This window comes from Sphaeramia orbicularis, chromosome 10 (assembly GCF_902148855.1).
Source record: "Sphaeramia orbicularis chromosome 10, fSphaOr1.1, whole genome shotgun sequence".
NCBI lineage: Eukaryota > Metazoa > Chordata > Actinopteri > Kurtiformes > Apogonidae > Sphaeramia > Sphaeramia orbicularis.
Window position 1 is genome coordinate 15,091,694 of NC_043966.1, and position 26,279 is coordinate 15,117,972.

The 26,279-nt window shown below is 37.4% G+C and overlaps 1 protein-coding gene and 1 long non-coding RNA gene across 2 annotated transcripts in view; one reads left to right on the forward strand and one right to left on the reverse strand.

The window, feature by feature from the left end:
- afg2a (AAA ATPase AFG2A) overlaps positions 1–26,279 on the forward strand; it is a 189,792-nt gene that overhangs the window by 156,303 nt on the left and 7,210 nt on the right. The window lies entirely within an intron of this gene.
- LOC115426893 (uncharacterized) lies at positions 7,157–22,719 on the reverse strand. Its single transcript, XR_003936398.1, has 3 exons — positions 22,706–22,719; positions 14,220–14,223; positions 7,157–7,253 (listed from the first exon to the last, which is right to left on the reverse strand). It is a non-coding gene; the product is annotated as an uncharacterized LOC115426893 (long non-coding RNA).

Sequence of the window (26,279 nt, forward strand, 5' to 3'; positions counted from 1 at the left end):
AAATTTAAAAAGGACCTACATATAGTATTTCAACTTCTGGGGGTTTCTGTGACCACTAGAGGGAGTAGTGAGTCTCCTATGGTGAGGAAAAGGAACACCACAGGACCTTTGACCAAAGCATCAGAAAGTGACCAGATAGGGTGAGAACCACTAAGAAACAACTTTAAGAGTCAAAGAAATTAACAAACTGATAAAAGTTAGAAGCACTGTTGTTGTTTTCACCACTGGACGCAGCTGTAAATGAAAAAAATGGAGTTTGATGCTGAAATCAGTGTTTCTTCTACATGGGTGAGTTTGATTCTAAAGCTTATAAAGGTATAAAATTATGATATGTTATTGTTATCTTTGCAAAGTTGCTGTTTGTTGATCCATGAAGCTAACATGGCACATCCTGTCATCAAAAAATATTCTTAGATGATAGAAATAATAAATTACATATGTTTTGCTTATACTTAGTGAGTGTTCAATGAAATGCGGCTCAACAGGACATTAAATGGATGCTAATCTGAAATCTACTGCATCTTTTGCAAGAAGATACTCCTTTATGCTGTTTTTTTTCTCCTTTTGCCAGTATTGACATGAAATGCGTGTTAAATTGCATTAATAATGGTCTTAAATCGACCTTGTTGAGGCTTTTAGAAACCATGTCTGAAGGAACAGTAGCAAATGTGGTTAACATGCCAAATAAATCAACCTTTCAAACGTAATTTTTATGCAGTTCTAGTAATATCGGTTTCATTTTGATAATATTCTTTCATGTGTTCAATTTTCTGTTAACGCAGCACATGATGATGCCAATACTTTTATGTAAGACTAAGCATTACAGATTATTTATATCATGCAGTATCCAGTAGAATATTTAGTTTGGTGTTGTTTCAAGAACATCTCCTCAGTTGTAACCCTACTGCGACTGCTGATGTTTTTTTCCTTGGTGTGGCCGTGGAGGGTAGCTGGATTCTCTGTGTCAGCGTGACAGAGCACTAAGGCATTATATTTGACTTGGCATGCTCACTGGTAATGCAGTAGGCAGCTGGGTGAGCTGCAACGGACGATCATCGGTCAACCGTGCGTCAAGACACCGCTGCCAGGGAGTGAATTGTATGAAAGAGGGGAGCTCGTAAATCAACAGCCAAATGCTTATTGAAATGGGAGGCTGCTAAGCAGAGTCCAGTTTCCATTTTAAATGCATACACACTCGACTTTCTTGATCTTTCTTTTAATCATCTCCCTTTTTTGCGTTGTGTTTCAATCTCTTGCAATCCGTCTATCTTATCAGGGCTTAGCAATTTGTCACAAATCATCTGTCTATTGCAGCTGGTGTCACCATCAGTAAAGATACTTAAACCAGGTTATTTATAGAACACATTACAAAAATAAGTAATGTTAACCAAGTACTATACAGAGGACTGATGAGATACGATATGCATGTAAATAAGACAAAAAATAGGCCACGTTCAGACTGCAGGCAAATGTGGCCCAAATCCAATTTTTTTGGCCATATGTGACCTGTATCCGATCTGTTGAAGACAGTTTGAACAGCACAAATCCAATTTTTTCAAATCTGATCCAGGCCACTTTCATATGTGGTCCTAAATCGGATAGATATCTGATATTTTGCAATGTGACTTCAGTCTGGACAACCTTTATATCATTGAAATGTGACAAACGTCACAATTGTGCATCCCAGGAGGAGGAGCGGCGGAAAATATATTTACTTTTGTAAACACAGTGCATGTCTGCGCGGTCACTGGTCACGTATTACATCAGGACCTCTTTTGCTTATGTAGGTCACTTCAGGGTCGCATTCGGTTCATATTCAAAACTGATAGAAGTCACATTTAATGTGTAATATGAACGAGTACACAAAAACATCGGATTTCACGATCAAATCCAAATTGTGCATTAAGACCTGCTGTCTGAACGTAGTCTAAGTGAATTAGCATTGCAAACAGCATTGCACAAGCCACAAAAAACATACAAACAAATCCAGAGAGCACTTAATGAAGAAGTTTAAGAAGAGAAAAATATTAAGGGATGGAGAAATGAAAGTGTTAATGACCAACTTTTGTAGAATTTAGGGTAAGCGACTAAAAATGGTGGGCAGTCTTTAGTTTTTAGGTTGGTGTGTGAGGACTGTCTGTTAGGTCTTTTGTCATATGCTATCGAGCAACAGTTAATGGATTTTAACAATATTATTAATGTGTTAACGTGTTGTAATACTTCAATATCTGAATTGAAATAATATTTCAAATGTATGTTCCTTGTTTTCAGTATTGCAGGTGGACTTTTATGAACCACACAGTTGACACTGACATCATTTCCATGGGAGACTGTCAGGTGTCAGTGAAGAGGTGCTTAACTGTGCCTCTAAAATCAAAAAACTTGTGCCGATATATAGATTGGTTTGGTCCGAGTTATGGTTACTGGCTGCACCATCCATGTCTGGGGCTTAAATTTGTAGATGTTAAAAGAAGTGCAAGAATATATTATGTGAAAAGTTCAATATTTACTGCATTGTGATTACTTAATTGTCTTATTTAACATTAAATGTATTAAATTAATACATTACCTTGTCTGTACACATCAATTCTGCCTGAATTATGCTCCATAGATTTTAATTGGCGATGCTGGTGAAAACAACTCCCATGATCCCTTGCTATTTTATGACATCATAAACGAATGTGCTACTAATTGAGAGATGCAGAAATTAGATACTATCTGTTTAGTGCGAAATAAGACAACAAAGTAATCACAATGCAGTAAATATTGGACTTTTTACGTAAAACAGTCTTACAGTCACGAAAAAAAAATTATGAGACCATCAAAAGTCATCAGAAACAATGGTTATGCAATCAAGTACTAACTCCTGTGTGTATCATGTGACAAAAACAGACAGAAAAGAAAACACGGAATGCTTAAAAGCACTGTTTTTGTCAGTACAATGCCATAGATATTGATGTAAGAACTGAAGTGAGTTTGGTTATTATCGAGAAAACTATGAAAAATGTGGAGATATCAGCTCTGAAATTCAACTCTTATGAGCTATTTTTGTTGTTATCATTATACTTGTCCAAACAAATGTACCTTTAGTTGTACCAGGCATTAAAATGAACAAGAAATTGAAGAAAACAAAGATGGTCTAATAATTTTTTCCACAACTGTATGTGTAACATTTTCACTGCAGGTATGGTACTTCCCTGGTCGTCATAGCAACATTGCGCAAACATTTTCTGACTACATCTTCAATGGGTTTACTGCGATGACAGACTATACAGGAGGAAACTTACAAACGTAACTTTGATTTTCTGGAAAAAGTCAGTATGATAGTTTAGATCCAAACCTCTGGTCAGTTCATCTGGGTCGAGCCGACTTGAACATTTGCTTTAAAGTTTCTTTCTTGGCTTGGTGTCCCAAACCAAAACATAAAGACGTGCATTCCTAGTAACACAGCGGTGATCTGCATGACCGTACACCATGTTTAGTGTGGCTGTATCTGCTTGGAGCCTCTGCAAAGGTGTTATTAAACGTAGTATCTGATAGTACCAGGTGGTCCCCCGCTCTCACGAAATGGAAACTGTGCCGAGTTGAGGCGAGTTGATCTGATAGCGCCAGTGGAAAAAACGGCATTAGTTCAAAATTTGTTGCACCTGATACATGTCTCATGTTGTTGGGTGCCGTAACAGCGTTGATCCTGTGGTGATATGAGCAGATGCCCTGAGCACGATTCAGCCCTCAGTCTCGGAGGTCTGACTACCTGAAGCTTTGACTTTAATTACATTCCTGGGATTTCAGACTTGTTCGAGAGGAGACAAAGGCTTGGTCGAGGATGAGGAGGTGGTGGTGCTGCTGGTGGTGGTGGTATTGGGGGGTGGGGGTCACGCAAGAGGACGCAGTGTTTGTCAGCTCGGAGCTAGAGGCTTGTTAAAATCACCTTTCTTCCTACCTGCCCAGAGTGACATCTGGTTTCCCAACCCTCACCTTCCCACTAAACCCTCGACTGACAAGGCACACAGCTTTAACTCGCACACAACCCAGAAAATCGCTGGCGGCTCTGCTTCCTTACCTCTGCAATCACTCCTCCAAAAACAGAAGCAACATTTGATACTGTAATCGCAGTGTTGTCACGAAGAAGAAGGGCTTAACTGGCTCCTGGAGGAAGGTGCGATGCTACTCCACTTCACTCTCCTTTTCTGCTGATGATCAAGTCCTGACAGGAAAAGACCTGGAGGATTTATTGCACCCTGTCACATACACTGAGTCAGTTCCAGGCCTTGTTTGTAGCCTCGCTGAAAAGATGAAGCCCTATCAGGTTCCAATACAAACTTTTTATTGGAAGTATCAAAAATGTCACTGCATAATAAAGATAAATTCAAGAAGTTAGTTTTTTACAGCTTTTTTAAACACATTTTATTGATAACGTATGTAAGACTGACTTAGGGCTTTGCATTTTCACAAAATACTTGACTGATAACATGTAACGTGTATTATTTTATTGTTTGGTAGATGACCTTCAGGATGTGCAATGCAAAAACATCACAGAGACAAGCACTTATAAATTCGCAGCATGAAAAGATTAAAATAACACATCACTGAGACTGACTGTGACATAAATATTTCATAAAGATTTTTGATATGATTTATTTAAAATAAATAAATGTACCAGTCTTTGTCTGTTTAAGGAAAAGATTAAATCTAGATCATCTTTAAACATTTGGGACACATTGAATCTGGTGCTGAAAAACAGAAGTATTGAATCTGCAGAAAGTCTTTGGTGTTTTACCATCTCCTCTGTGATAACTTCATACAAATTAACACCAGCAGGAAATGGAACAGCTTTATTTACTCAAGACTGACAGCAAAACCACTGAAAAATAATGGATTTTGTACAGATATTTCCACTACTTTAAACATGTCAGACTTTTTTTTTTTTTTAATTTCTTGTTAGTGTATAGTTGTTAATGTTAGCACCACATGCTTTATATGTGTTGTTCAAATGAAGCTCATACTGGTTTGGTTTTATGATTTTTAACACATTTTTACTTTATTTAGTAAATCTTTTAGTCAGTACAACACAACGCATAGTGTAACATACCATAATGTAAAGTAACGCAACATAACTTGTAACACGTAACATAACAAAACGCAACACGACATAACGTATGCTATAATGCAAAATATAACATAACAGCATAATATTTAACACATAATATAGTATAACAAAACACAACATATAACAAAACGCAACACCACATAACACATATTATAATATAAAATAAGATAATACATAACATAACAAAATGCAACACAACACATAGCACATAATATGACACAACATGACACATAAGACAACATAACATATAACACATACTATAACACATAATATAACATAACGCAACATAACATTTAACATATAATATAGTATATCATAACACATAACATAACAAAATGCAACGTAACATAACACAAAATACAACATGACATATAACACATAATATAACATAACACATAATATGACACAACTTAACACATAAGACAACAAAACATATAGCACATACTATAATGCATAATATAACATAACACAACATAACATTTAACACATAATATAGTATAATATAACACAACACATAACAAAATGCAACATAACATATACCATAGCATAACACATAACAAAATATATAACACATAATATAATGTAACATAACACATAATATAACAAAATGCAACACAACATAACACATTACATAAACAACACATAATGCACAATTTAACACAAAATAGCACATAAAAAAAAAATCAATGTCGCATGTTAAACATATATAAAACAAAAAGCAGCACAGGAGAAATAGTGAAAAGAGACAAAAATAAAGTAAGGAGGTTTTCTTGTGTTAATTTTAGTCAAAGTAATGGACCACAGAGCAGAAGTATGTGTCATTCCATACATGATGATTTATTTTGATACTGCCTTTCTAACATATACACGGCTGATGAAAGCGTTTGTGTTTCTCCTTTCACTGGAAAATTCCTCTGTAATTCAAGATTTATGTGTTTTCTGAAGTTCACAGTTTGTTTTGAAACAAACAAGAATGACTGGAGTATTTAGTGATAGAAGGTGTTCTCCATACACCACGTTCATTAACGTTCCCCTCCCTGCAGAGCGTGATTGACAGGTGACCTCCGGGAGGCGCAATGCGAAAACACCGCAGCAATGAGCACTTAGCGCATGTTGACAAGTTTTCAACATGAAAGAAAAAAAAAAAAAAGTCTGGATTTCTCTGCGTGAGCACAGTGAGGACGGAGCTGGAGGGTTTTTGTTCAGATGCAAAACACGTAGAGGTGACAAGCATCAGGCAGTGCCAAGCCGGCTGCCCCCCCCCCCACCACCACCACCACCACCACCCTTTGGATCCCACAGTGTCATAACACCCATTTCACTAGAAGGTGGGGGGGCGCTTGTTCAGGCATTTTAATAAAACCTGGAGCTGCAGCGTTCAGCCGTATCAGAATATCTTTGTGTTCAGTCACAGATGCCTTTGACCGACCGCGACCTCCGTAGCGGTGGGTCTGTTCCCTCCAACAGGGGAGGGGGGGGGGGGGGGGGGTGAGTGGGGTTGGGCAGGGGGTGGTGTTTGGTCCGAGCCCAGGTGTCTGAGATGCTTGGCTGACAGCCATTCAAACTCACTAGTGCAATTGTTTTCTTAACTCTTTTTTTTTTTTTTTTTTTTCTTCACACTGGCAGGAGCTAGTCTGTTCCAGAGCAGGATGTACAAATCAAGCAGATCAACACTCTGTCTTCATGTCAGTTTTACTCTGTGACGCCCTTTCCTAGATTACTGAGCATCTCTGCAGCTCCCTGACAACTCAGTTAAGCAAGAAGGAATGGGTTATTTGATGATTTTTACAGTAATGATTAGGTCGGTGGGTTGTTATATCCGCAGGTTTGTACAAATACAGTAATGGGGAAAAAAAGTTAAAAAATTTGACACAGTCTAAATATTATCAAGTTTATTTATAAAGCACATTTACAACAATGCAAAGTGCTGTAAAAAGATATAGGTAAAAATAAAAGATATAGTAAAACTAATGAAAATATATGGATATAGAAGACCAGATATACTAAAACTGATAAAACAGACACACAATAATAAGACAAATAGGACCTAACTGCACATTTGTCTTTATGGATGTAAAAATTTTGCACGCAATGTGTATGCAGTAAACATGTAACTGTATGACAATGTGCTCCAATAAAAACACTTGAAATAAATAATGAGGTATTTATCTCGTCATTTATTTCAAGGGTTTTTATTGGTATCTGAATCTTATCTTTAGTATCTGAAAACATAAACAGAAGATACAACAAAAAAAAAAGTCACATACTTGTATTAAAAACCAGTGCAAATAGGTGCATCTTTAAAAGAGATTTAAAGTGCTCATGTGATACGATGAGGCAGAACATTCCAGAGCCTTAGACCTCCTACAGAATACACATCTGTCACCTTTTGTCTTCAGATGTGTATTTGGTACGTCTAAAATCAGGCAGTTTGAGGCAGAAATGTCTTTTTTGTGTTTCAAAAGGGGCTGCATTAGACAGACGCAAACAAATGTAAAGGATTTTTTTGTTTATTTTGAACAAGAAAATATAACAAAACTAAATTCTTGACAATTTCATCATATCATGTTGTGGATGTGTTTTATTATCATGCTGAAACATCCAGTTTTGAGCTCAGTGACAATGAGTGATTCGTAATGCAATATGTCACAAATGCACAAATGAGTGTCCAAAAATGTTTTTCCACCACTTTACTTTATTACTGTACTTGGGTGGACTTTTCAGGTATCTGCACTTACCTTGAGTATTTATTTTGTATAATATTTTGCTGTTACTCCCTATATTTTAACACAAATATCAGTAATTTCCACATTTTAGATGTTTAGATGTAAATAGGGCTCAGTAAATTGGTTTTAACACATTTGAAGGTAATTTACTATTATGTTATTTTGTGACACTGTGCAACTTCCCAGCATCAAGACTGATTTCAAGCTAAATGGATGAAACAGTAATGTGAAAAAAAAACAATAATCTGGTTCATTCATCATTACAAAGAACATTTAGGGCCACACTGAAGGTTCAAAAAAAAAAACAAAGAACAAAAACACACAATAAAGAAAAAAAAAAATCACAATATTACTAGAATGAAGTTGTGCTATGTCTCAGTATTCTATTCATTGTATTATTTGTCAGGTTTCATTGTTATTTGTTCGTAAAAATATGCTAATCTTAATCTAATGATGTATACAAATATGGTTAATGTTGACATCAGTGTGCCCTGGTATATGCAAGTGCCTTTGTTTCTCTTGTATACACTTCAATAAAAATATAAAAACAGAGAATAAAGTTGTAATATTTTTGAGGAAAAACAGTACAGTTATCAAAAAACAGCATAAAAGTACCTAAAACTATTTAAAAAGTGCATTAACAAATAATTATAAGCTTTTAAAAATGCAAAAACTAAATATAAAATACCACGAGTGATGTGACAGATAAAATCAGTTTCATTTTCATTTTCCTCTAATGTTAAAGGTTCATCGTGTACAAGAATAAAATGCCTTTGGCGTTTGGAAAGTCCTGTATATATTGTGTTCACATTCTTTTTCAGCTTCTATCAATCAAAGCTTACCTCAAAGTGCATGAAAACTGAATATCAAGTAGTCAGTTCCACAAAAAACAAATAAACAAATGAAGCCACTATCTATACATTTGTGAATCTAAATTGAAATCTAACACTGTGGGTATTTTTCTGAAGCCTGTGCAAACAAGATTCATATTTGGAACAATTATACCGTCTTAAAAAAAAAAAAAAAAAAAAAAAAGCTGTTTTAATCACAAACGAGACTTTGTACAATAACACTGAGAGACACGTACAAACCTCCCTCACAGGAAGACAAATGGTTTCCTCTTAACACCTGTTGTGGTTGTGACTGTTCCTCTTCTGGCTCGGTGTCTTGTCTGTCTGATTTACGACCCGGTATTTGTTGTTGCAAAGATTTTTATCTCCAAGGACACAGGAACAAAAAAAAAAAAGCATCAACAAACGTGTTGCTGTTTGAATAACAGTATGAATCTGATAAATGCCATCAGTCCGAGACAGTCAAAGAAGAAGCCAGATCTGTAATCATTATCAAATAAACATGTCAACTTGGGTGGAATGCGTGGTTGATGGGGACTGAAGCTGGCAGTGATTTTCCAAAATATGGTTTAACCTCTAATCCAGTGTGTATATCTATGTGTGTGTGTGTGTGTGTGTGTGTGTTTTATTTTCTGTGCGGCTGACCACGTTAGCGGTCACGCTGCCACTCACAAAAACACAGTCGACACGGAAAACACAGCCAGCAGCTCAACAAAGGCCGCGAGGAAAAAGCTTTTCACACCTCCGTGACTCTGTGTAAAAGTGAAACACCTCGCTTGACTTCCTCTTCAACAAGCCTTTTGCTTCTTGTCTTTGTTAATTTGTTTTCTTAGTCGACACTGCAGGCTAAAAACAAAACATTTCCCGCATTGATTGTAGCAGCAGTGAGCCAGCCTTGTGGCCTGCAAAAAAAAAAAAAAAAAAAAAAAAAAAAAAACAGACATCATTGAGAGGGAATGGGTTCCAATCGGGCCTAATTTTACATTTTATATATAAAGCCTTCACTGTGGTTTATGTGTGAGGACATGGTGAGCACAAATTGAATTTTTCCTGGGAAATGTGAGCCCTCGAGCGTACCAGTCGCGCTGTTTCCCTTGGCCAGACGAGGAGACAGGAACTGGGTAGCAAAAGCCAAAAAGGAAAGAAATGGAGCAGGAGAGGAGGAGTAGGAAGGTAAGGAATGGAGTGGAAGCAAAGTGGGAGAAAAGGTAGACGGAGACGGTGCCAAAATGTGGAGTTAAGAGAGGAGATGAAGGTTACAGATTACAAACCATACAAATACATAGAGACAGGGATACACCGCTAGCTCCGTTTCAGTTCTATAAAAGGGAATTTGCTCATAAACTGTGATATATTACTCTTGAAAGGCTGAGCAGAAATGGCAGCGGGTTTCCTCTGTGTGGAGCTGTGAAATACACTGTGATTTGAGGAAAAAGAAGCTGAAGTCGGTGGCGGATCATCAGTCAGAGAATGCCACGCCAAAATTTTCAGTCATAGGCTTGGACGTTTTTAGCGCAGTTTATAATGTATTGCCTTCAACATGTCAGTTCTGACCCTTTCGTTAGTTGACGACTTGATCGGGTCTAATGGGGGTCCGTAGAAAAGCCTATGAGAATGAAAGTCGAGTTTTGTTCAAGTAGGTAAAACATACTGTAGATTCACTATTAACACCATTAACCTTGGCGTAGTGATATAGTGGCATTCAATTTCATGATTTGAGAGAAAATCTGCTCAAAATATACATTGATATAACAGTGAATTGAATTTATTTCTGCCTGAATTATAGGAGATATAAAGATGTTTTTAAGTCCTTCTGTTTAACCCATAAACACTCACCAGATTCACCAGTAAAACCCATGTAGTTGAACAAATGACAGTGATTGTAGATGATTGCTTTTATGTTCAGTTAACATGTTTTGCATAAAATATCACTTTTTCTTCAGTTTTCTCTGTTTTTGATATAATAACCTTTGAGTTTTGGTGAACGTCTTCATAATCAGTAAATTGAATATAGGAAAAAATACCTGCTTTTCACTGAAAAATCCAATCCAACTTTATTTATAAAGCACTTAAACCCTGTAAAGTCTGAACCATTAAATCACTGACAGAAAGTTCTAGTTCTTTGAAACCGGAGCCTTTATTGGTCCTTCTGAACAACCAAAAAAAATTGTTTCAAACATCAATTTCCATGTATGAGTTTCAATTTTGTGTCATATTTGATACATCGGGTCTCAATGCTCAAAAATAGTTTTTTTGAACAAACAAAAACATAATATAACACAAACATGTCTAACAAATTGGTAACTCCTTTACAAAATTGGCAAAGTTCGGCCTCCTTCCTCATCAGTGACAATCTTGTAGTGTCACTGGAAAGGCCTCTGGTGAACAAATTCCTCCCCCCTGGTGGATTATCCATGTATTGCATGTATCTAATTGTATACATCAGGTTTTTCAAGAAAAAAATATCATTCTGATCATGTAGAGGGCTTCAAAACTCATGTATCAAATATGATACGTTCGGCGTTATAGGGTTAAAACAACCGCAGTGGACCAAAGTCTAATGATGTTCATTTTGTCTTCTTTTAATGTAATTATACTTTTCTTTTTTTTCTTTTGTTCAGAGAAGGTATAGTTTTTAGATGTTACCTGCTTGACAGTTTCGACTGAGGAAGACTGGAGTGACTGTCAAGCAGGTAACATCTAAAAACTATACCTTTTCTGAACAAAAGAAAAGTATAAGTGGACCAAAGAGCTGTACAGAAGAATAAATAAAATAAATAAATAAATAAATATAAGAATAATAGATTAAAAGACATAGAACAACTGTACAAAAACAAAAAAAACAGTGCTGTACAGACAAACAAATAAAACCTAAATAAAAGAATAAAATACAAGAATCGATTAAAAAAAAGGCTGAGAATAATATATGAATGGACAGCACAAAAACAGAACTACTCATTTTAAAGTCACCATAAAAATGCTTCTAGGTCTTAATAGATTTACCGACTTTTGAGTATATTTGAGCGAAAATGGTCATTTTTGGCGCTAAATCAGTGATGTATTGAATCTGAAAAACTCACCATCGTGTCTGTGCTAAGAAAAATGTCCCTTTTATTTGACATAATTCACAGATCTAAATCAAGCGAAAAGAGCAAGGAAAAGTTAGGTAAGCAAAGGTAAATATCCTTGAGCTCCTACTAAAGGTATGTAAATAGACTGAATGGAGCTGACTTGAATTGTACCAGTTAAAAATCCAATACGTGTACATTTATGCCCCTAATACATGTATATGTTCACCGCATGTATGCACGCACTGTATCTTATGAAAGGTGAAGCAAACAGGAAAACGAACATTTCAGTGCAGCACATCACACAGGTGGAGTTTTACCTACCTTGACATTACCAAACGCACACTCATCACGTACACACACACACACACACACACACACAGCTGAGTCTCCAGGTCACTTCAGTGTGGGTGTGTTTGGTAAATATGCCATCCCTGCCTTCCCGAGTCTAGGGAGAATGTGGAGCTTTCATTCGCCTGATTAAGGGGCGAGGACAAATATGCCCTTAAAGGCGAGGCCCAGCTATACCCCCCCCCCCCCCCCCCCCCCCCATCCCCCCACCTTTAACACACACTCACACAGACACACAGACAACCTTGACACTGTGTAGCCCCAACACAGGTGCTATCCCACATGGCACTTTCCAAAACATAGTGTGAGTATGGGGGCCTGAGACGATAACAGTCAAACCCTGGCATGGAAGTGTACCGGTACCTTTTGTAGGAGGTTTCCATGTGAAAACTATTTGTCACAGCGTTGTAATCACCTGTGAGTCACAACACGGCAGCATCCTCCACTTTCTTGATCAACATTTCCCGTGTGATCTGATGATGAGGCTTTACCATTAGCACGCAGCGCACTGGGTTTTTCAGTTTCTGTTCTGTAATTTCACCTCCAACACCGGCGTCAAAACACCAAATGAGGGAATAGGTTTTGGAAGAATGGTGTTCATCCCTCCACTAGAGATCTCAGACGTGTAGGCTTTGAAACCAGGGTGTATTTGACGTTTTACTGGCAGCCAACACTTTACTAATGCTGCTTTTCCACTGACTCGCCTCTTTGCACTTCCATTACATAAGGGAAGGTACTATCAGGTACTATTAGGTACTGTTTTTAGTTCCACCTTCACCCCAGGTCCAAGTGAGCTGATGAGATACTATCCACCTGTATTTTTTCTGTTTACTCAATCATTCATTAGTTAGTTAAGTATAATGGAGATTTTATGTTAACTAGGGCTGAACGATATGGACAAAATTTCATATCTCGATATATTCATGCCAGATATCTCGATATCGATATGATACGATATGACTACGGGTTCGGTGAAAACCAAGCATTTTTCAGAAAAATACAAACGTCATAATACAAACGAATGTAGAAAGTGGAGTTTTATTTATAAGAACTCACTGCCAGTCATCAACATTATCATAAAGTACGAATAAATAAATTAAAATGAAATTAGTTGTGACTTCCAGAGCTGTACATGCAGGACGAGCGCGGGGGAAATCTAATTTTCTAAATTTTCGACATTAATATCTTGAATGTTCATATCTCGATATACAGGGTGGGGAAGCAAAATTTACAATATTTTGAGGCAGGGATTGAAAGACAGTGTATGACCAATTAGTTTATTGAAAGTCATGAGAATTTATTTGCCACAAGAAAATTGACATAATAGAAAATGTTTTTATTCTATGTGTCCTCCTTCTTTCTCAATAACTGCCTTCACACGCTTCCTGAAACTCACGCAAGTGTTCCTCAAATATTCGGGTGACAACTTCTCCCATTCTTCTTTAATAGTATCTTCCAGACTTTCTCGTAATAGTTTTGCTCATAGTCATTCTCTTCTTTCCATTATAAACAGTCTTTATGGACACTCCAACTATTTTTGAAATCTCCTTTGGTGTGACGAGTGCATTCAGCAAATCACACACTCTTTGACGTTTGCTTTCCTGATTACTCATATGGACAAAAGTTTCTGAAAAGGTATGGATAATAGTGTTAGGTATGATTATGACATCAATATATGTTTGGTTTCAAAACAATTGACGTAGTGCCTGCTGAGAAAAAACAACTAAATGTTCATTGTAAATTTTGCTTCCCCACCCTGTAGATACGATAACGATATGTCTTTCAGCCCTAATGTTAACCCGTAAAGACCCAAACAACCGCCAGCGACCAGAAGCATCTACTGATCTAAACTGTTTAATACCTGTTGATCCATTAATTCTATCAATACATGTCAATAATTGGTGTAAAATACAGTTTGACATCTTTTCATGGCCATCAGATATGACCCATTTGGACGTTCAGAGGCTCCGGAGTGAACGTGGAAACACCGTCATCTTCTACAACATTAATTCACCAGTAAAACCCGTGCAGTTGGATCAATGACAGTGGATGGAGACACTGGGTTTATGTTCAGTTACTGATTCATTTTACTGAAAAAGTCACTTTTCTTGACTTTTCTCCGTTTTTTAATATAAGAACCATCGAATGGGCATGGTCAAGCAGTTACGTAGGGTAAAAAAAGGTTTGTTTCAATGATAATGAGTTGGTCTATAAGTGAAAGACATGAATGGAAAGGGTATTTCTAGTACTTTGAGGCCATGCAAAGACATTTGTCAATTTCAGCCATTTTCACTGAATTCTTTGTGAAAAACATCAAAAGTTGCTGTTTTCACCTGACGTTGCCAAAATTAACATTACCATAGTGTCGGGTATATATTTGATTGAAACGCCATCAATTTTGGTGAAAAAAATTTATCAGTCAAGGATTGGAGGATATGAATATGAAGGGAAGTCTGGTCATGTAAAGTAAATTCTCAAGTCCTCGAGGCTGGTAATCAAAATGATCTGTCAAGCACAAATGATTTAACCCTTTCATGCATAGTGGTCACTACAGTGGACGGTTATTCTACAGCTGTTCTCTTGTATATTCATGCGTTTTGTTGTTTTAGTTCCATATCAGCCAACACAGTGGATACTTATGCATCATCTCATACACTGCAATTCATACCATTACTGTAACTTTGCTGTTCTTGATAAACCTGATCTGCAGTGACATGTTTGAGTGCAAATCAATTGCTAGTTGTTCTTAGGCTGTAATTAACAGTTTTCTTAAACCAGTTTTTTTTTTTTTTTTTTTTTGCATACTATCTCCACAAAATTAGTAATAACTAGAATTAGAGTATGTTCAAATGTGACAAAACATCAGATTAGCTGCATTAAAAATGTTTTAATTTCATTGTTTTCAGACAGTATATCACTTTCTGTTATTGTGTTTTAAACACACATTTCTTTGCTTCAAAAACTGAACACATGGTGTCCAGCTGAGTGGACTTTTTTGTAACTCCATGAAAAATAGGTTCATAAGAAAATTTCAATTGCATTGTTTTTTTCATGCCTAAAGAGGAATAAAATCACTCAAGAAAAAAAGTATTGACTAAGGTTCTCATGCATGAAAGGGTTAATATTATCATGCTTGGAGTGAATAATCATAATCATGATCAGTAATGTTTAAAACCTATAGTCATTAAGGTTGAGATATAAACCAGTACTCTCGTGGGCAAGTAAAGTATAAGAAAAAAAAATATCAATGTGGATGTCAAATATAGTCTTTTAAAACAATGAAAATCAATTGGCTTTTTTTTTTTTGTAGACATCATTTAGAAACAGTAAAGTTGGTTTGAGGCCTCCCTAACAGTTATGTATCAGCTACAAATGACAAACTAAGTCTATCTTAAAGCTTTTATTTCACCCAACATGTTCATAGTCCCCTGACTGTGTCCAAATATAATCTCAGCATGATGACTCAACTACACAATCCGTGAATTAAATATATAAAAAATACCGGATTTTCACTGGAAAAAAAAGGAAAATAGAGAGGATGATATTATAATAAATAGTGATAAATCATTTAAGAAAGGTTAATTTGAGAGAAAAACTAATTTGGGAACTACTACAAAAGTAACGCTGGGTCTTTATGGGTTAATTTATATTTTTAATCATGAATCAGTCTTATCATGTTTTTATACTGTAATGTACAGGGGTTGGACAAAATAATGGAAACACCTTCACCTCAAGATGATAATGCCCCAATCCATACAGCTAGAATTGTTAAAGAATGGCATAAGGAACATTCTAATGAAGTTGAGCATCTCGTATGGCCGGCACAGTCCCCAGACCTCAACATTATTGAGCATTTATGGTCAGTTTTAGAGATTCAAGTAAGACGTCGATTTCCACCGCCATCGTCTCTAAAAGAGTTGGAGGGTATTCTAACTGAAGAATGGCTTAAAATTCCTTTGGAAACAATTCACAAGTTGTATGAATCAATACCTCGGAGAATTGAGGCTGTAATTGCTGCAAAAGGCGGACCTACACCATATTAAATTATATTTTGTTGATGTTTCAAGGTGTTTCCATTATTTTGTCCAACCCCTGTATCTGTGTAGGCCTGCTGTGTTTTGTTTTTTTTATTATTTGTTTTTGTCTGATTGTGAATGAGCCACATTGAAGATGATTTTCGGTCATGACAGATAAAGTTTTCTGCTTCTGATACGATGCAGATCAGACGTCGTTCAGTTCAGTCTGGTTCGATGCTGTGTCAGTTCGTATGGGTGGCTCCAGCGGTTACCACCTCTGTCTCACAGGTATAGGTGTTCCATTTCCAGTTGAATGGGGTCAGATGGTCCTTTTTTGCAGTATTTCTGCTCTGGTATATGAGAGTTCCTGTGTCCGTGTGTAATATCTTCCCTTTGCCTCTATTGTTTCAGCTGTTACATATGACGAAGAAAAGCCGACACGCTCACACTTTCATCATCAGAGTTTTCTGTGGAATCTAAATTCCTCTGCTCAGAGCACAAGCATGTGCACGTTCATCCACGGCTCACACACACATCCAGCCTCTTCTCTGCTATTTATGATCATGTGCCATGTTTCCGTTCTCCCCCCTTTTCCCCCACGTGACTCTCCTCCCTCCATGCTTAACCTCACCTCCCTCTCTTTAACCCTCTCTCTCTCCCTCTCTGTCACTCTCTCGCCTTGTAATTTTAAATAGGTTTCACATGGAGCTGTGGTCAGGCCTTGTTTCTCTTGGCGGAGGCATGTCACTGCAGACACTTCCTCTTTGCCTTCTCGGAGGATGAAACATTTTATTTCTGGTTGAGAGTTTGAGCTCTACACCCCCGATGTCGTTTGATTTATATATTATTTAATTTCCTCTCTGAAAATTGGGTGCAGCATGGCCTTTTTTTTCCCTCTCCCACTGATGGCGTTAGAAGGATGGTGGCAGTGCTCTGGTGTGGTTTCCATTTGCATAAGAGCTCCTTTTAGAGCCAATATCATCTATGACATTAGATGTCAAGTGTCCAAAAGTTTTCTCAGTGTTTCTTTTCTACCTAGAAATGACTTGTCTCTTTTGAAGGACAGAATTTGCCATTTGTGGTAGTGTAGTTTTTTTCTCACCATTGTTGGTATGTAATTATTATTATGAAAGTTGACAGTTAACTGTTACCCATGGTAACACCACCAGGAATGTACTTTGTTTATATTTTTCATATAATCATTCATATAATGTAAATACTGTTGAATGAGTCTGTTCTAATTTGGTATAGGCCTATTTTGTTCATTGTTCTGGCTTGAAGTCTAAGGACAGGAGTGAGTATTTAAAATGATATTATATTAAGTTATTTGATGATGAGAATGGGGTTTGGATTAAATAAGTTTTTCTTCTTCTCACTCCTTTTTGAGTGTAAATGAATGATTTTGGAATTTTGAACTTACATGTATTCTGTAAATGCTCGAAATAAACAAATAAACAAAAGAATGAATGAATTTTCCAGCTCAAATGCAGATTTTCTTTTTTTTTTTTTTGCAAATCTGTATAATCTGGCATGTTGAATATGTGTGATTCAACATACTCACACAGCAGTTTTGTCACTTCACTCTGCGTCGAAAGCTTCTTCTTAGCTTAAAAAAAATTTCTGTTACCTTCAGAGTCTGTAGAAGGAACATAAAAACTAAGACATTTATCTGAACTGTCAGGATGTTGTTCATTAAACAAACAGGCAGATGTAGGTGAACTGTTTGTGCTTTTGCAGAAAGCAGTGTTGCTTGTTTTTAAGGTATGTGTTCAAGCGTTGTACCAGGACCTGAATGCCTCACAGCTTCTAACCTTTATCCTCTACCTTTAGTGTCAGAATCAGAATCATGTTCATTACCATGTATGTAAACAGGGTTCACATTGTTAGGAGTTTACTTCAGTGGTTTGGTGCATACATAGAATATGAAGTGGGTAAGAAGCATGCAGTAAAAAATAAAATAAAATAAACAAGTAAGATAAAGAATAAACAAGTAGGACAGCATTATAGTGGACTATCTAATTTTTCAAAATATACAATATCAACATCCATATCAGCATTTTACGTCTGTAAACCGGTCTGTCCTTGTTACCTTTAAAACATAATATTTCTGGAGGAGAATTCATTTTGACTCAAGGATAAGGTGTCTAAAGGTCAAAGGTCACTGTGGCACAATAGAGGATCTGTCCATTCCTGTGAGTGCAATATCACATGATGGGATTATTTTTCTTATTTGGCACAAACTTTCACTTGGATTGAAGGATGAACTGATTAAATGTTGGTTTCCAAAAGTCAGAGGTCAAAGTAACTGTGGCCTCATGAAACACAAGCTGTACGTAGAAGAGAAAACTGCACAAACAGTGATTTATTGATTGATCATATAGTTATTGCTTATTCTTTGGTTTTGTTTTTATGAACCGCAACAAAGAAATTATGTGATCATTTTCATTTGTCCATGTCTTTGCAGATTTAATTAAAACTTGGTGGAAATGTAGGTCTGCAAAGTAGATCCATGAAAAGGGACAAAACCTGGACTTCATTTCCATTTGGTTGCACTAACTCGGTCACTCTAATCAGTGACACCGAAAGACTAAAAGGAGGAAAACATAAATCATAATTTGTGGTTTGTTTGTGGTTTAATAATATTGTGGAACAAGTAGAATAATGGACTTTGGGCTTTGGCAGAGCTCTGTGCCCTCAGAATGACCTGTGAGTTCATTCTCCATCATCATTAATTGTTATTATTAGTAATTTTCAGACAAAGATGTTTAAACTAAGTGATAATTTTGGATGTCATGGCTCACATCTAATGTGACCACAGGTTAGTTAGATGTCGATAAAGTCAAGTATCTGGAAAAACCCTCCAAACCTCCAAAACATTGAATAATAGATATGCTAACAGAAAACTGGTATGTCAGAGATGTACAATAGCTCCTTTTCCACCATACAACCCGGGAACTTTTATTATCAAGAATTTATTTACCTGTGTAAAAGAATTCTTGGTAATCTGCATGCTTTGTGTTTCCATGGTAACTGAAAGTTCCTGTAAATGTATTCAAATGAGGCTCGGTCACTCAGAGTCGCCGACTGCTCGAAGTCCCGCTGAATGTCTTGTGAGCGCATTCAGAATACGTTCAACGAGATCCAGGTTGTTTTAAGCATCCATCCATCCATCCATTATCCACCGCTTATCCGGGGCCGGGTCGCGGGGGTAACAGTCTAAGCAGGGATGCCCAGACTTCCCTCTCCCCAGACACCTCCTCCAGCTCTTCCAGAGGGACCCCGAGGCGTTCCCAGGCCAGCCGAGAGACATAGTCTCTCCAACGTGTCCTGGGTCTTCCCTGAGGTCTCCTCCCGGTGGGACATACCTGGAACACTTCCCCAGGGAGGCGTCCAGGAAGCATCCGAAGCAGATGCCCGAGCCACCTCAGCTGGCCCCTCTCGACGCGGAGGAGTAGCGGCTCTACTCGGAGCTCCTCCCTGGTGACTGAGCTCCTCACCCTATCCCTAAGGGTGCGCCCAGCCACCCTGGGCGCACCCTGTGCGCTTTTGTTTTAAGCATATTTTAAGCATATTTACATATATTTGAATACACTTTTTAATGTATTCAGATGGACAGACGATTGTAAAGCACTTGTAGGAATGAGACAAATATGCTCATCTCAGCTCCAGCCAGATACACTCAAAAGAGCGTACTTATTTGGGAAATGGCGCAAAAAAGATTGTATTCAGCAAATATGTTCGATGAGGTCCCGGCTTATTCGGACAGACAGACAGATGATTGCGAGATGAATACACTCAAAGGAACGACTTTAAACACTCAAAAGACTGTACTCAGCAAATGGACATTGCCTTCCATCCACTTCTCGTAGCTTTCCTTCTTTTGCTACATTTTCCGAATGATTAAAACACAGTGACACTTGTACAGGGTGCTTGTACAGGTCAAGGTTTAAATAAATAAATAAAGCAAAAAGATACACAGATATTGGAGTTATGCAGATAGGTCGGTAGCTACCATACCGTCTACAAAGCATATGAATGGCTGCCAAGTGGTGAAGAATTTTTCAGTGTAGGAGCCACTGTTTTAAGTGAGTTTTAAAAGTGTTGTATGTTACAGGGAGGGGCAGTCTATTCCAAAGTTTACCTCCTACTACTGACAGTACCACCACCAGAGTATGAGTAGTCGCTTTTCCATTGACTCTCAAATTGCGCAAAACTTGCGCATAAAAATTTACCTAATGAAAAATGACAATTTCGCCAAAAGTCTCATTTTTTAATTAAAAGTTTTTGCGCTGGTAAGAGGTGGTTTTTCAGGTGTACCACAAATGTTATATCACGCAAAACTGCAATGGAAAGACCATTTTTGCAACTAGTCATGTGAATTTAAAAAAAACGGATGTTGACGGACGTTACAACAAGCGACGAAGAAGAAGAAGAAGAAACATGTGACGGTAATTATGGACATACCAGGAAACCCAATCATTTTTTAATTTAGTACAGGATTGAGGGGTAATATATAATAATAATGAATATATCTGTAAATCAACACCATATTTACGCCATGTTTATGGAATGACTTCTCGTGTCATCTCGCGATAATAAATAAACAAATCATCGCATTTGTGATTTAATGGAAAAACTGACATTACACGCTTCTGTTTTTTCAACATTTAGTAAATATCAGTAAAGTTTTGCGCAGATGTCCAATGGAAAAGCAACCAGTGATGGATCTGTGATGTTAAGCGCTTTGGGTGCCTTGAAAAACAATATAGAAATCTAATGCATTATAATTATTATTCTCACTTCTACCTACAGTTGAAGCTTTGAAATCCCACCAAAGTTCTAAACTCGGCCCCTTAAACCTATTCCGACAGTATGTGTTCCTGCAAGTGAACTGTGTTGTGAGTGTGTGCTCAGTGCATTATGTACTTTACATGGGCAAGTGCAGTGCATGCCGGTGCACTGTAGAATATGTGTGCTGGCATTGTGCAGCGATGGAGGAGAGGTTTTTAGTGAGGTGGGGGCAGTTTCGGGATCGGGACTCGCTCCTGTAAATGTGGCCATTTGTGTGTGAGGGAGGGGGTGAGGTGAGGAGAGGAAGGAGGAGGAAGGGGAGGACTGGATGTAGTCCGCTGTAGACACAAGGGCGGATTGATAGTAAACACACACTCTGGGTCTAGTGGATCTGCTGCCGGTAGCCGGGCTAACAAGCCCTTCATTAAGGCCGTCTGATACACTCACTGAGCGCCTTTGTTGAAGTAGGAAGCGAAAAGTACACCAGACAGATTTGACCTGAGAACGTTGGTATGCACTGCCAGCAAGCGCTTTTTTTTTTTCCTCCCCCTCCACCTCTCAGAAGGGTTTATTTTCGTCGCACTGAACAGGTTGTCTCATAGCACGCACACCTACTCTGAGGGAATGCACTGGCAAAAATATGGAATTATACGGTTATTTTGCCGTCAATGTGTAAGATACATGTAAAGCTTTTGGAGTGTGTAGTTATGTTTGTGTGCACCCTGAAAAAACAGCCACATATTAGTTTTGTATCAAGCAACGTGGGGTAGGCAAATCCTGTTTGACTTGATTTCTCAAAATTAGAATAACAGTCTATGCACTGAAAGAGCGTAATAGGCCTTCTGGGGGAGAGGAATCAAATAAGGCTAGCTTAGTACCATCACCAAAAACACAATTATTTAAAACTGATTTAATATTCTTTCTCTTAAAAGCCGTGTAAGTGGTCTCACTCTTACAATAAGTCCTCTTCCTCTACTGGAATATTATGCAAATTATTGTTTTAACCTGTTTAGCTCAGTTTCAGCCTGAAATCTTATTAAATTATAATTTCTCAGAATGAGATTCGTTTTCTAATAAAATACATGTTTGACATCCTCATATCCTATAAACAAGAAACAAGAGCTCTCTACTTTCTTTAAATTCCTTTTTAGCAACAAGTGTTTGTATAAAAATATAGAATGAGTGGACACTTCATTATATATTTTGCTTATTTATTTATGGTATATGTGGTCTATTTCTCTTTACACCTGTGGATGCTTTCTCACATTTTTATGTCGTATATTCAGTTTTTTCTCTTATGTGCTTTCTATATTATATACATCTATGTGCATTTCAGTTCTTTGTCACTTTTCCATGCCACACATGCATTTAATACATTTTTCCTTTATTTTCCTTGACCTCTGTAGCGTTTAGGGTTATTACCGCAGCTTCTTTGCATCCCAGTCTAAATGTTAGAACTCATAAGTTTTTATTTCACTCATATATTTCTGCTTAACATGTTCTAGTGCTAAAAAGTGTCGGGTGTGTTTATTTGACCCCCACTTTGCTATGTTCTTATTTATATTCTGTTATTCTTTGCTGTATCTTGTTACCATTTGCTGCTACAACAGCCTAATTTCCTCTCTGGGGTCATTAAAGTTTCGTGTTGTCTTATCTTACAAGGACAACAGGACCGCACATACAGTCTTTGACGTGCTGTAGTATATCACTGCACTTACAGTATATACATCCAACTTGATATACGTAGCTGTGTGCGCTGAAGCAGTGTGATATAGGCTGTAGTTGTGGCTACAGAGGAAAGTGCAGTGCAGTGACCAATAGAGCATAAAGGCTGCTGTTGTATCCAGGGTTTCATGTTGTGGCACCCTAATGGCTGGAAGCATGGGAGGCGAGCAGGCCTGCAGCCCTGAGCCAAATGAGCCCTGCATGTGCCAATCCTCATGTCGTTACCCCATTAAAGCAACTTCACTGACCGAAATCTTCTGCCTTCAGCACCGCTAGAATTTTACCCCGGATGCCAATACAAAGTACGATACTAATGACCAAGTCTTAAAGGAAATTCAAACATGCAGTACTGTGTAAAAGTCTAAGACCACCTCTAGGTTTGTTGTTTTTGCAGCATTGAAATGAGTATACATATTTACTTCTCATTAGTCGCTTTTCCATTGGACATCTGCGCAAAACTTTACCGATATTTACTAAATGTTGAAAAAACAGAAGTGCATAATGTCAGGTTTTCCATTAAATCACAAATGCGATGATTTGTTTATTTATTATCGCGAGATGACACGAGAAGTCATTCCATAAACATGGCGTAAATATGGTGTTGATTTACAGATATATTCATAACACTGGTCAACAACAAATTTATTGTTTAAGTTTTTTGAGCTGATTTAGGATAATTTCGGTGTGCTGAATCCAAAAATCAGATTAATTTTGCTCAATCAGGTCAACTTTCTGAACTATGCTACATATTGGCTTTTTAACATTTTTGCTTACATTTATGGGCATTTTCACATCATATAATACAAAATTCTTTCATAGTTCTTGCAATAAACGAGTTCTGAAGATTTTACTTTTGCCAATTTATGATTAATGTTTTTTTTTAATATTACAGGTGAATGAAATGGCTTCGACTAGAAGATCTTGCAAAAATAAGCCTGACGTATTCTGCTACATCTGCGGTGAATACACCATTGTACCTAACAGGAATCAAGTCACAAGTTTCATAAAGTGTGCTTACCAATCTTATTTTGGTATTAATTATTATATTTTGTGAGAAGATCACATTTTTCAAAATCAAATTAGCAAAAAAACCTGACCTAATTGAGACAAACACATGTAATTTTTGATTTAGCGGTGCAAAATGGTCCTAATTCAGTTGAAAAAACTTAGACAACTTGCAAAAAACATTTTTTTGTAACCCAGTGTTATTATTATATATTACCCCTCTATCTTGTACTAAATTAAAAAATGTTTGGGTTTCCTGGTGTGTCCACACATACCGTAACACGTTTCTTCTTCTTCACTTGTTGTAACGTCCGTCAACATCTGTTTTTTTTTTTTTTTATTCACGTGACTCTAGTTGCAAAAAAAGGTCTTTCCATTGCAGTTTTGCGTGATATAACATTTGCACTACACCTGAAAAACCACCTCTTGCCAGCGCAAAAACTTTTAATCGAAAAATGAGACTTTTGGCGAAATTGTGGCAACAAACATAAATATCGTGTTGATTTACAGATATATTCATTATTATTATATTGACCAGAGCTGAATTGAAATTAATTGAATTGACAGGTTTCTCTGAATCCCTGTACTGTTCCACTGGACAAAGTTTTTTTTGTTTTTGTTTTTATCTTAAATATCAACATTTAAAACCAAATACAAGTAGAAACAACATATAAAAAAAAGGAAAAACATATTCAAAAAGGAGCAGGGTGAAGTTCAACTTCTATACTCCTGCCCCTTACCCTATCTTTTCTTTTTTACTAACCATAAATTCCAATGTCAGCTCCCCAAAGTAACTCAACAAATCTTATACATAGCATAAATTCTGACCAAGCCTGTATAAAACACAAAAATGTTTTACATATCAAAAATAAACTCTGTCCATTTTGTGACATTATTACACATTAAAAATAAACTCTGTCCATTTCATGACAGTGTTACACATAAAAAAAACTGTCCATTTTGTGACATTATTACACATTAAAAATAAACTCTGTCCATTTTGTGACATTATTACACATTAAAAATAAACTCTTTCCATTTCATGACAGTGTTACACATCAAAAAAAAAAACTCTGTCCATTTTGTGACATTATTACACATTAAAAATAAACTCTGTCCATTTTGTGACATTATTACACATTAAAAATAAACTCTGTCCATTTTGTGACATTATTACACATTAAAAAAAAACTCTGTCCATTTCATGACATAATGTACATAATGGATCAATAAGGATAGTAAAAGGTAACAGGTTATGGAGTGATCTCTCCCACTGACCACTGTGCCTTTGAGCAAGGCCTCAGGGCTGCTGTAAGCCCAGTAGTCGCCTGTCGGTCAAGGTGAATAAGTTGTCACTGATTGTGTTTGCAAACGTCTATTAAATAAACAGAGCGAAGACGATGATTCAGAGAATATTTCGTCCGAGGCCTTTCTGAAAAAACTCACTGTTTCACGTCTTTACAGTTTTTGCTTCGTCATCAGAACCTCTAATTTGACTCACTATCAGGCCAACTTTTGGGTCATCTTGAGTCAGCAACTTTTAGCCGGTCTCCAAACTGAGAGGCTTTTGATGATTACTTTTTTCTTTTTTTTTTTTTTCGGTCTTCATTTGCTTTGCCTTTTACGACTGGCTACGCGCCACCTCCAGGAACTCGACGCTCGCCCACATCACCAGAGAGCAGCCACTGCAATGCATCAGCTCGGCCCTCTCCCCATATATTTAAGTGATTGCTGACATAATTTATGAAGGGAATGAAAAATAAAGTCTGCATTGCAATAAAATTTAAAAAAAGAGATCTATAATTTATTTGGCCTGCCACAAGTCAGCACTCTTCGCCACCGACCCCCTCCGCACACATCTCATTTTCTTTGCATTTGCAGTTTTCTCCTTCCTCTCCTCCTCTTTTTTCCCCTCTCATGAGCGCAGGGGGCCCATTTTTAAGGGGTGGTGGGTTGCCTTTTTGGGGGGTTGGACGGGCGGCAGTAGTGGTGGTGGTTGTAGAAAGGGGGGGGGAGGGTGTTCAGGGGTATCAAGGTGGTGCTGGAGGGGGGTTGGCTCTGGACTTTTGGCTCCGGTCTAGGAATGCCTTCACGTTTACAAACAAACTGGCTCTTTCGCTCGCCCTATTTGCCTTTGTGGCTTTTTTTTTTTTTTTTTTTTTTTTTTTTTTCAAGGCCTGTACGGGCAAACACACAGCGGGAAACACTGGCTTGTTGATTGCCTTCACAGACCAGCTCATAAACCCAACAAGTATGAATGTGGGGGCCTGTGTGTGTGTCGTTTGTGTACTTCAGAGCAGCTCCGGACATTTCTTACCCTTTTTTTAAATTTCTTTTTTTTTTTTTTTTTTTTTATAAACCCAAGGGGTGTTGTGGAAGTAAACAACCAAATAATTATTAACCGTTGAATCATGAGATTGAGATACGGTGCGGCTAACATGCCCTGCTTGTCAGCTTTAAATGTAAATAAGAAATTACAGTTTGATTGTGTTGCACAGTTTGTCTGTTCCTGTTTAGGGATGTTGCTTGGAAACAACACTACATCACATTGTTCAACATGTGGCATATCTCTTACTCTCTCCCTCGCTCACTTGCCCTCGATCCGTTTGTAAACAGGGAACCAGGATACATGGCCT